General features: G+C 42.7%; 1 pseudogene; it reads left to right on the top strand.

Moving 5' to 3' along the window:
- The first annotated feature begins 10,178 nt into the window (after positions 1-10,178).
- LOC133101252 (E3 ubiquitin-protein ligase KCMF1-like) lies at positions 10,179-11,313 on the top strand (annotated as a pseudogene).
- The last annotated feature ends 1,118 nt before the right edge of the window (positions 11,314-12,431 follow it).

Here is a 12,431-nt window from a genome sequence, read left to right as displayed (position 1 = left end):
CTTACTGCATATCTCTCTTTCTACGGCTTTAAAACCGCCTGGGGGACATATTTCTAGCCAGTCTTATATTCAATGTGGCTCTTCCTTTGTGAGGGCCTCTGAGATTCTCTGAAACAATCCCTGTGACTAAAGTACATCCTGGGAAGTTAAACCTGTTGTCTCTCTACCATGACACAAGGTATACTTTTGGCCAAGCCTGAAAATATTTACCGAAATACCGGTAACTGAGAGGCATTTGGAGGATCCAAAGTCACCTAGGCCTGACTAGGTCATTAAATGGGTAATGCTATTCACTGTCTAAAATACTCCCGGTGTCCAAAGTGTCATCATGGAAGGGCCCAGTGTGTCTCAAAAGGCTCCAGTAGTCAGGTAGAGATGAAGATCAATGTGCGGTGGGGTCAAGTTGGTAATTGGAGTATGTCGGGAATCCCGCATTTCCCCATTTGGAAAGCGACATGGTCTTGGCTTCCAAGCTGCCATTAAAACACACTGCCCATTGACTCTTCACTCCACAAAAACTTCTGTGATGAACAGTGAGTTTTCCCTATAGAAACCAGGTATTTTCGATTCATTACTTGGTGCTTATTACACAGTCTTCAGTAGCTAAAGTGACAACTAAATGTGATCTCTAGTCTCCAGGTAAGGTGCACATTTTCCCATCACTAAAGATAGGGTGCAGCAGTTTCCAGGAAGCTTTAGTCAAAGGAATTCTCTAGCTCTAGTATGCCTCACAGCACTCAGGCCTCTCACGTGTGCACTTCTTTCCGTGGAAGTACACTGTGTAACAAAACCCTTCTGAGCACCATCATGGGAAACACAGCTCTACGAACAAGACTTTCTATGCAGTTTGAAGGGCCAGGACTGGCATTTTTCACCGGATGGCTAGCGTTCCCCAGCTTTCAAACAACCTCAGGAAGACGGTTCTAGACAGGCTTTCTTTCAATGTGGGTCTGCCAAAGTGAGGAAACCTGAGCTGCACTGCAGAAAACCACCGGGCCTCCAATTCTTTTTGGGGGCTCATGCCTGACGTCTCTCTAATTGAAGCAGAAACTAGATTTTAGGTCCCACCCAAAATAAGGTAGACATTTACCTTGAGCAGTGGTAGGCATATGGAACCTCCAAAGTCACCTAGGCCCACCGAGGGCATTCAGCCGATTATGCAATTCACCACATGCAGAAAATCCTGCATCGTAAAATTTCATCATGGAAGTATGAAGTGTGTTGCAAGGGTATCTTTTAGCTAGTCAGAAAGGATAGGTAAATGTGCTGTGTGAATCACTTTGTAATTGGGAAGACTCGGAAAAGTGGTATTATCCCAATTTGAAAGATAGATAGTGGAGGACTCAAGGCTGCCTGAAAAACACTGATGTTACCCGTCTTTTATTCACTTCTAGGAATGCCTAGGTGAAAAATGTTGTTTTCTCGTAAGAAGCCTGGAGGTCTCCACTGCTAGCTGGTAGTCTATCCCACGGCCCACCCTACCTAAAGTGCAAAGTAAACGTGACCCCTAGCCTCAAGGTAAGCCCCAGTGTTTCCCATCTGCACAGTTTGATACGCAGCCACATCCATGAACCCTGATTTGATCGAGTGCTTTAACTCTTCTATGCCATTTCATAGGCTTATGACAGTTGGGTATGAATTCAATTCTGAGGGAGAACGTGTGTCCTGTGAGTCCTTTGTGTGTTTTCCAAGCAACATAACATGAAACAGACTTTGGGGATCAACTATTTCTATGCAGAGGGAAAGGTAATGAATTTCTTTCTTACTGGCATAGCTACGTTTCTACATCTTAAACAACCCCGGTGACACAGCACTAGCCAGTCTTATGTACAACGTGGTTCTCCTTTTTTGAGGGCCACTAAGCTGAAGTGAAACATTCCCTGTGACTAGCATACCTCCTGGGAACTCATACCTGTCATCTCGCTACCACAACAGGTAGGTAGACTTTTGGCCCAGCCTAAAAAAATGTACCGAAATACCACTAACATTGCGATCATTTGGACGATTCAAAGTCAACTACACCTGGTTAGGTCTTTAAATGGGTAATGCTATTCACCACATACAGAACTCCTGACATCCTAAGTGTCTTCATGAAAGGGCCCAGTGTGTCCCAAAAGGCTCCAGTAATCAGGCACAGTGTGACAGTAAATGGGCTGTTGGTTCAAGACGGTAATTGGAGAATGTCGGGAATCCGGCATTTCCCCTTTGGAAAGTGACATGGTTTGGGCTTTCAAGCTGCCTGTAAAACACACTACCCATCTACTCTTCACTCCACAAATGGTTCTTTGAGGAACAGTGAGTTTTTCCGATAGAAACCAGGTGCTTTCGATTCCTTTCTGGCTGTTCATCCCAAAGAATTCTGTAGCTCAAGTGCCAACAAATGTGACCTCTTGTTCCGAGTTAAGGTGTATATTTTCCCATTTCTAAACATTGGGTGCAGCACTTCCCCAAAAACCTTAGTCAATGGAATGTTTTACCTCAGGTATGCCTCACAGTGCTAATAACTCTCACGTGTGCACTTATTTCCATGGAAGTACGGTGTGTAACAAAAGCCTTTTGAGCACCATCATGGGAAACACAGCACTGGGAACAAACGTTTCTATGCAATTTGAAGGGCCAGAACTGGCTTCCTCATTGGATGGCTAGGGTTCCACAGCTTTCAAACAACCTCAGGAAGACGGTTCTAGGCAGGCTTCCTTTCAATGCGGGTCTGCCAAAGTGTGGAAACAAGAGCTGCACTGCAAAAACCACGGGGCCACCAATTCTTTTGGGGGACTCATGTCCAACGTCTCTCGAATTGAAGCAGAACCTAGACTTTAGGTCCCACCAGAAATAAAGTAGACATTTACCCAGAGCATTGCTAGTCATATGGAACATCAAATTCCCTTAGGCCTACCGAGGGCATTCAGGTGATTATGCAATTCAAAACATGCAGAACATGCTGTGTCGTAAAATTTCATCATGGAAGTGCAAAATGTGTTCCAAGGGTCTCTTTTAGCTAGTCAGAAAAGATAGGTAAATGTGCTGTGTGATCCACTTTGTAATTGGGAATACTAGGAAAGTCAGTATTTTTCCCTTTTTAAAGATAGATAGTGGCGACTTCAAGGCTCTCTGACGTTGACCATCTTTTATTCAATTCTAGGAATGGCTCTGTGAATAAAAGTGCATTTTCTCATAAGTAACAGGGAGGTCTTCACTGCTTGCTCAGAGCTCATGCCACTGCCCGCCTTAGCTAAAGTGCAAAGTAAACTTAACCCCTAGCCTCAAGGTAAGCCCCAGTGTTTCCCATAAGCAAAGTTTGGTGTGCAGCAGTCTTCATGAACCCTGAGTCGATCGAGTGCTTGAAATCCTCAATGCCTTTTTCCAGGCTTAAAACCGTCATACATGAATTCACGTCTTTGGGAGAAAGTTTTGTCCTGTCAGTTCCTTAGGTATCTTCCAAGAAAAATAACATGAGACAGACTGTTGAGATCAACTATTTCTATGAAGTGGGAAGAGAAATTAATTGCATTCTTGCTTACATAGCTCGCTTTCCACAGCTTTAAAACAGCCCTGGGGACACAGTTTGACCCATTCTTAAGTTCAACGTTGCTCTCCCTTTTTGAGGGTCACTAGGCTGCAAAGAATCAATCCCCATGAGCAAAGTACATCCCAGAAACTCATACCTGTCATCTCTCTTCCATGACGGGAAGGTAGACTTTAGGTGAAGCCAGATAAACGTACCAAAATACCAGTAACACTGTGAGGCATTTAGATGATACAAAGACACCTAGGCCTGCCTAGATCATTATATGGGTAATGTTATTCACCGTATGCAGGACTCTCAGTGTCCAAAGTGTAATCATATAAGGGCACAGTGTGTCACAAAAGGATCCAGTAGTCAGGCAGAGAGTGACGGTAAATGCGCTGTGAGGTCAAGTATGTAATTGCAGAATGTCAGGAACCCCACATATATAAATATATATATAAGAGTCATAAATATATATGCACCCAACATAGAACCACTTCAATACATAAGGCAACTGCTAACATCTATAAAAGAGGAAATCAACAGTAACACATAATAGTGGGGGAGTTTAACCCTTCACTTACACCAATGGACAGATCATCCAAACAGAAAATTAATAAGGAAATTTGAGCATTAAATGACACAATAGACAAGATAGATTTAATGGATATTTACAGGACACTCCATCCCAAAAGAGCAGATTACACTTTCTTCTCAAGTGCACATGGAACATTCTCTAGGATTGATTACATCTTGGGTCACAAATTAAACCTCAGTAAATTTAAGAAAATTGAAATCACATCAATTATCTTTTGTGACCACAGTGCTATGAGAATAGATATCTATTACAGGGGAAAAAACGTAAGAAACACAAACACATGGAGGCTAAACACTACGTTACTAAATAACAAAGAGATCACTGAAGAAATCAAAGAGGAAATCAAAAAATACCTAGAGACACATGACAAAGAAAAAAAGACGATCCTAAACCCATGGAATGCAACAAAAGCTGTTCTAAGAGGAAGTTTATAGAAATAAAAGCCTAACTAAAGAAACAAGAAAAATCACAAATAAACAATCTAACCTTACACCTCAAAGAACTAGAGAAAGAAGAACAAATTCCAAAGTGAGTAGAAGGAAAGAAATCAAAAGGATCAGAGCAGAAATAAAATAAATAGAAACAAAGAAAGCAATAACAAAGATCAATAAAACAAAAAGCTACTTCTTTAAGAAGATAAACAAAATTCATATACCATTAACCAGACTCATCAAGAAAAACAGAGAGAGGACTCAGATCAATAAAAATAAAAATGAAAACGGAGAAGTTACAACAGACAACACAGAAATACAAAGCATCCTGAGAGACTACTACAAGCAAATCTATGCAAATAAAATGGACAAACTGGAAGAAATGGACAAATTCTTAAAAAGGTATCACCTTCCAAGACTGAACCAGGAAGAAACGGAAAATATGAACAGACAAATCACAAGTAATGAACATGAAACCGTGATTTAAAAACTTCTAACAAGCAAAAGTCCAGGTCCAGATGGCTTCACAGGTGACTTCTATCAAACATTTAGAGAAGACCTAACACCCATCCTTCTCAAACTCTTCCAAAAAATTGTGGAGGGAGGAAGACTCCCAAACTCATTCTATGAGGCCACCATCACCCTGATACCAAAACCAGGCAAAGATACTACAAAAAAAGGAAATTACAGACCAATATCACTCTTGAATATAGATGCAAAAATCCTCAACCAAATACTGGCAAACAGAATCCAAAAACACATTAATAGGATTATACACCATGTCAAGTGGGATTTATCCCAGGGATGCAAGCATTCTTCAATATACGCAAATCAATCAATGTGATACACTAAATTAGCAAATTGAAGAAGAAACACCATATGATCATCACAATAGATGTAGAAAAAGCTTTTGACTTTTCAACACCCATTTATGATAAAAACTCTCCAGAGAGTGGGCATAGAGGAAACCTACCTGAACATCATAAAGGCCGTATATGAAAAACCCAAAGCAAACATCATTCTCAAAGGTGAAAAACTGAAAGAATTTCCTCTCAGATCAGGAACAAGACAAGGGTGTGCACTCTCACCACTATTATTCAACATAGTTTTCGAAGTCCTAGCCACGGCCATCAGAGAAGAAAAAGAAATATACGGAATACAAATTGGGAAAGAAGAAGCAAAACTGTCACTGTTTGCAGACGACATGATACTATACATAGAGAATCCTAAAGATGCCACCAGAAAACTACTAGAGCTAATCAATAAATCTGGTAAAGTTGAAGGATACAAGTTTAATGCATAGAAATCTCTTGCATTCCTATATACTAATGATGAAAAATCTGAAAGAGAAATTAAGGAAACACTCCCATTTACCATTGCAACAACAACAAAAAATTACCTAGGAAGAAACCTACATAGGGAGGCAACTATGCAGAAAACTATAAGACACTGATGAAAGAAATTAAAGACGATACCAACAGATGGAGAGATATACCATATTTTTGGATTGGAAGAATCAATATTGTGAAAATGAGTATACTACTCACAGCAATCTAAAGATTCAATGCAATCCCTATCAAATTACCAATGACATTTTATACAGAAGTAGAACAAAAAAATCTTAAAATTTCTATGGAGACACAAAAGACCCCAAATAGCCAAAGCAGGCTTGTGGGAAAAAAATGGAGTTGGAGGAATCAGACTCCCTGACTTCAGACTATATTACAAAGCTACAGTAATCAAGGCAATATGGTACTGGCAGAAAAACAGAAATAGAGATCAACGGAACAGGATGGAAAGCCCAGAGATAAACAAACGCACCTGTAGTCAACTAATCTATGACAAAGTAGGCAAGGATCTACAATAGAGAAAAGACAGTCTCTGCAATAAGTGGTGCTGGGAAAACTGGACAGCTACATGTAAAAGAAGGAAATTAGAACACTCCATAACACCATACCCAAAAATAAACTCAAAATGGATTAGAGACCTAAATGTCAGACTGGGCAATATAAAAGTCTTAGAGGAAAACATAGGAGGAACACTCTTTGACATAAATCACAGCAAGATCTTTTTTGATCCACTGCCTAGAGTAATGGAAATAAAACAAAAATAAACAAATGGGACCGAATGAAACATAAAAGCTTTTGCACAGCAAAGGAAACCATAAACAAGAGGAAAAGACAACCCTCAGAATGGGAGAAAATATTTCAAATGAATCAGAGGACAAAGGATTAATCTCCAAAACATATAAAAAGCTCATGCAGCTCAATAGTAAAAAAAAAAAAGAAAACCACCCCAGCAAAAAATGGGCAGAAGAGCTAAATGCACATTTTTTGAAAGAAGACATACAGATGGCCAAGAAGCACATGAAAAGCTGCCCAACACCACTAATTACTAGAGAAAAGCAAATCGAAACTACAATGAGGTATCACCTCACACCACTTACAATGGGCATCATCAGAAAATCTACAAACAACAAATGCTGGAGAGGGTGTGGAGAAAAGGGAACCCTCTTGCACTGTTGGTGGGAATGTAAATTGATACAGCCACTATGGAGAACAATACGGAGGTTCCTTAAAGACCTAAAAATAGAATTACCATATGACCCAGCAATCCAACTACTGGGCATATACCCAGAGAACCATAATTCAAAAAGACACATGCACCCCAAAGTTCATTGCAGCACTATTTACAATAGCCAGGTCATGGAAGCAACCTAAATGCCCATGAAAAGATTAATGGATCTAGAGACTGTCATACAGAGTGAAGTAAGTCAGAAAGAGAAAAACAAATATCGTATATTAAGGCATATATGTGGAACCTAGAAAAATGGTACAGATGAACCAGTTAGCAGGGCAGAAATTGAGACAAAGATGTAGGGAACAAATGTACAGACACCAAGTGGGGAAAGCAGTGGTGGGGTGGGAGTGGGGGTGTGATGAATTGGGCGATTGGGGTTGACATGTATACACAGATGTGTATCCAATTGATGACTAATAAGAACCTGCTGTATAAAAAAATATATAAAATAAAATTCAAAAATTGAAAAAAAACCACCCAATCAAAAAATGGGCAGAAGAGCTAAATAGACATTTCTCGAAAGAAGACATACAAATGGCCAATAAGCACATGAAAAGCTGCTCAACGTCACTAATTATTAGAAAAAAGCAAATCAAAACTACAATGAGGTATCACCTCACACCAGTTACAATGGGTATCATCAGAAAATCTACAAACAACAAATGATGGAGAGGGTGTGGAGAAAAGGGAACCCTTTTGCACTGTTGGTTGGAATGTAAATTGATACAGCCACTATGGAGAACAGTATGGAGCTTCCTTAAAAGACTAAAAATAGAATTACCATATGACCCAGCAATACCACTAGTGGGCATATAACCTGAGAATACCATAATTCAAAAAGACACATGCATCCCAATATTCCTTGCAGCACTACTTACAATAGTCAGGTCATGGAAGCAACCTAAATGCCCATTAACAGAAGAATAGTTGAAGAAGATGTGGTACATATGTACAATGGGATATTACTCAGCCTTAAAAAGAATGAAATTGTGCCATTTGTGGACAAGTGGATGGATCTAGAGACTGTCATACAGAGTGAAGTAAGTCAGAAAGAGAAAAACAATTATCGTATATTAAAGCATATATGTGGAACTTAGAAAAATGGTACAGAAGAACGGGTTTTCAGGAGAGACACAGTGACACAGATGTAGAGAAAAAAAGTATGGACAAAAAGGGGGAAAAGTGGCACGAGGGTGAAGGTGGTGTGATGAATTGGGAGATTGAGATTGACATATATACACTCATATGTATAATTTGGATAACTAATAATCCTGCTGCATAAAAAAAATAAAACATTCAAAACTTCAAAAAAAATAATTAAAATTAAAGTTAATGTGACTATTTGAAAAACAAAACAAACAAAAAAACAGCCTCAGGAAGACGGTTCTAGGCAGGCTGTCTTACAATGTGGGTCTGCCTAAGTGAGGAAAGTGGAGCTGCACTGCAAAAAACCACCGGGCTTCCAATTCATTTTGGGGATTCATGCCAGACGTCTCTCATCTTGAAGCAGAGATTAGACTGTACGACCATCCCGAAATACAGTAGAGATTTACCCTGAGCATTGCTACGCATTTGGAACATCCAGTGTCACCTAGGTCTACCGGGGGCATTCAGACGATTATGCAATGCAGCAGATGCAGAACACGCCAAGTCCAAAAGTTGCTGCGTGGAAGGGAGAAGTGTGTCCCAAGGGTCATTTTAGTTACTCAGAAAAGATAGAGAAAAACGTTGTGGAATGATTTTGTAATTGGGAAGACTAGGAAGGGCAGTGGTTTCCTCGTTTGAAAACTAGATAGTGGCGGCCACAAGGCTGCATGATGTTGCCTATCTTTTTTGCACTTCTAGGAATGACTCTGTGAAGAAAAATGAGTTTTCTCATAAGAAGCCGGAGATCTCCACTGCTTCCTAGGAGTTCATCCTAAGGCGCACCTTACCTATACTGCGAAGTAAATGTGACCCATAGCCTCAAGATAAACCCCAGTGTTTCCTATCAGCAAAGTTTGGAGTGCAGCTGCCTCCATGATCCTTGAGTGGATCGAGTGTTTTAAGTCCTCTATGCCTTTTCGGAGATTTAAGACAGTGGCATATGAATTCACTTCCGAGGGAGAACGTGTGTCCTGTGGGTCCCTTGTGCATCTTCCAAGCAACATAACGCGAAACAGACTTTAGGATGAACTCTTTCTACGCAGAGGGAAGGGCAATTAATTACTTTCTTGCTTGCATAGCTACCTTTCTACAGCTTAAAACAGTCCCGGGGACAGGGTTCTAGCCAGTCTTGTGTTGAACGTGGCTCTCCATTTGTGAGGACCTCTAAACTCCACTGAAACAATCCCTGTGACTAAAGTACATCCTGGGAACTCATACCAGTCATCAGTGTAGCATGGCGGGAAGGTCGACTCTAGGCCCAGCCTGAAAAACAGTACAGAGGTGGAAGTGAGGGGGCGGCCGCCAGGCCGAGGGCGGTTTCGGGCGGTCTCCGGCACCCGGCGCCCGACCGCTGCCTGCTTGTGGGTGCGCGCAGATGACGTGCCCCGAGTCGCTGCGGCCGCGCCGCTCCCACAGTTCCCTCCCGCCCAGGGCACCAGGCGTCTGGGCCCGACGTGGCCAGCGAGAGGCGGGGCTGCAGAGCAGGCGGGGGAATGAGGTGGAGGAGGAGGACGAAGAGGAGGAGAAGGCGGAAGTTGGAGCCCGGGGAGAGTGGCGGTTGGTGGGCCGGGTGTAGGGAGGAGCGGGATTTACGGAGCGCGGCGCCACAACCTGGAACCGGCGGGCCCGAGAGTGACCGAGTCAAGGCATGTGCCAGCGGAACCGCGGCGTCAGACCGCCTCCTGGAGGAGCTCGGCCCCGTCCAGGCCCGGCCTCATTCCCAGCCCGCGCTTCTTCCTGCCGCGGCCGCCGCGCTGCCGCCGGCGCCGTAGCGCTCTGCTGCCCACCCCGTCCCCGCGGCCGAGCCCTGGATTCCAGTGGAAGAAGGCCATCCCACGAGTGCAGGACCAGGACCCCGCGGGGGACACTGCAGCCTGCGCTCGGTAGGGCCCCCGCCGCCACCCTCTGAAATAGGATGTCCCGACATGACGGTGTCAGCTGTGATGCATGTTTCAAGGGAAATTTTCAAGGTCACAGCTATAAGTGTTTAATATGCAACGGTTACGATTTTTGTGCATCTTGTTATGAAAGTGGTGCAACAAGAACAAGGCATACAACTGACCATCCAATGCACTGCATGTTAACAAGGGTAGATGTTGATTTGTACTATGGTTCCTAAGCTTTCTCTGTAGAGCAGCCACAGGCTTTTACTTGTCCCTATTGTGGAAAAATTGGCTATACGGAGACATCTCTTCAAGAACATGCAGAAACATCAACAGAAGTGATGTATACAGTATTTGCAGCATTACCTGGAGGCAGTCCTAATCATGTCACGGATGACCCTGCAGCTCGTCTTACTCTTGAACACAGAGCCCCTAGAGATTTAGATGAATCGAGTGGTGTTCGACATATACATAGAATGAATGCTTCACCTTGGCTGGGGATTGGGAGGTCCTGGTGTACGTAGATCAAACATTCATTCCACTAGCAGTTCTACTGGCAGGCTTTCTTCTTCTCGGACTTCATATTCTCCAAGCAATAGGGAAGCCATTGATCCTATAGGTGAGCTTTGATCCCAGTTATCAGGAGTGAGACGTTCCGCAGGGGGACAGCTTAATTCCTCTGGCCCTTCCGCTTCTCAGTTACAACAACTGCAGATACAGCTGCAGCTAGAATGGCAGCACGCCCGGGCAGCACGGCCACAACTGGACACTGCACGCAACGCAACCCGGCATACTAACACAAGGAGTGTCACCACTACAATCACACATTCCACAGAAACAAACAACACAACTAACACAGAAAGCAGTCAGCAAACTATCCAGAATTCCCAGTTTCTTCTAAAAAGGTTGAACGATCCTAAATTGTCTGAAACAGTGCACCAGTCCGTAGAAAGTGAGTGCACAGACCGCACCCTCTTTATTCAAGAGCGCCTTCGATCAACTTTATTTCGTGAAGAGAGCTCGTCCTCAGACGAGAATGAACGGGGTGAATTGGCAGATTTTGGTGCTTTGGGCTGTGTAGATATTATGCCTTTAGATGTTGCTTTAGAAAACCTAAATTTGAAAGAGAGTACTATAGGAAATGAACCTCCACCACCTCCTCTTTGATGACACCCCAATTCACAGACCATGTCCTCTGTGCTGTATTTCCCAATGAATGTGGACAACAACTATCTTGGGTTTGATTGGTGATTGTAATTTCAGGTCTGTCACTCTTGTTTTATTGTGTACATTCTAAAGGAAGAGCGAAAATCTATATGATAATCCTTTCCACTTAACTAATTTTTACCTCTAGCTGGAAAATATAGGTAGCAGTGCAGGGTGATCTCTGCTTCCTGTACCCTGACATGCAAAAGCTTCTGCTAATACTCCACAATCAAACTGAAGAGGAAAATTGAAATATCTAATGAAGCTGCTGTGTGTGATTATGAATATTAATCGATAAAAACTGTTGGGATGGTTTACCTTAAAAAAAAAAAAAAAAGACTACCTATATACCGGTAACACTCCGAGGCATTTGGGTGATCCAAAGTCTCCTAGGCCTGAATAAGTCATTACATGCATAATGCTATTCACCACACGCAGAAAGCCCAGCCTCAAACGTGTCATCGTGGAAGGTCCCAGTGTGTCCCAAATGTCTCCAGTAGTCAGGAAGAGAGTGCCTGTAAATGACCTGTGGGATCAAATTGGTAACTGGAGAATGTCAGGAAAGCCCACGTTTCCCCCTTTGGAAAGCGACATGGTTTTGGCCTCCAAGGTGTCTCTAACACACACTGCCCATCTATTCGTCACTCTACAAATATTTATGCGAGGAACAGTGAGATTTGCGTAAAGAAACCACGTGCTTTCGATTTCTTTCTTGGAGCTCATCCCACAGCATTCTGTAGCTAATGTGCCAACCAAATGTGACCTCTAGTTTAGAAGTAAGGTGCACATTTTCCCATCACAAAAGATAGGGTGCAACAGTTTCCAGGAAACCTTAGTCAATGGACTGCTTTAGCTCCAGTATTCCTCACAGTGCTTAGGACTCTCGCGTGTGTACTTTTCCCGTGGAAGTACACTGTGGCCCAAAAGCCATCTTAGCACCATCCGGGGAAACACATCTCTGGGAACCGCCCTTTCTGTTCAGTTTGAAGGGCTAGGAGCAGCTTGCTTAATTCAATGGCTTGCATTCCTCAGCTTTCAAACAACCTCAGGAAGACAGTTCTTGGTAGGCTTTCTTTCAA

This window comes from Eubalaena glacialis, chromosome 11, assembly GCF_028564815.1.
Source record: "Eubalaena glacialis isolate mEubGla1 chromosome 11, mEubGla1.1.hap2.+ XY, whole genome shotgun sequence".
NCBI lineage: Eukaryota > Metazoa > Chordata > Mammalia > Artiodactyla > Balaenidae > Eubalaena > Eubalaena glacialis.
The sequence above is the reverse complement of the archived record's forward strand: the minus strand, read 5'-3'. Positions and strand labels throughout refer to the sequence as shown.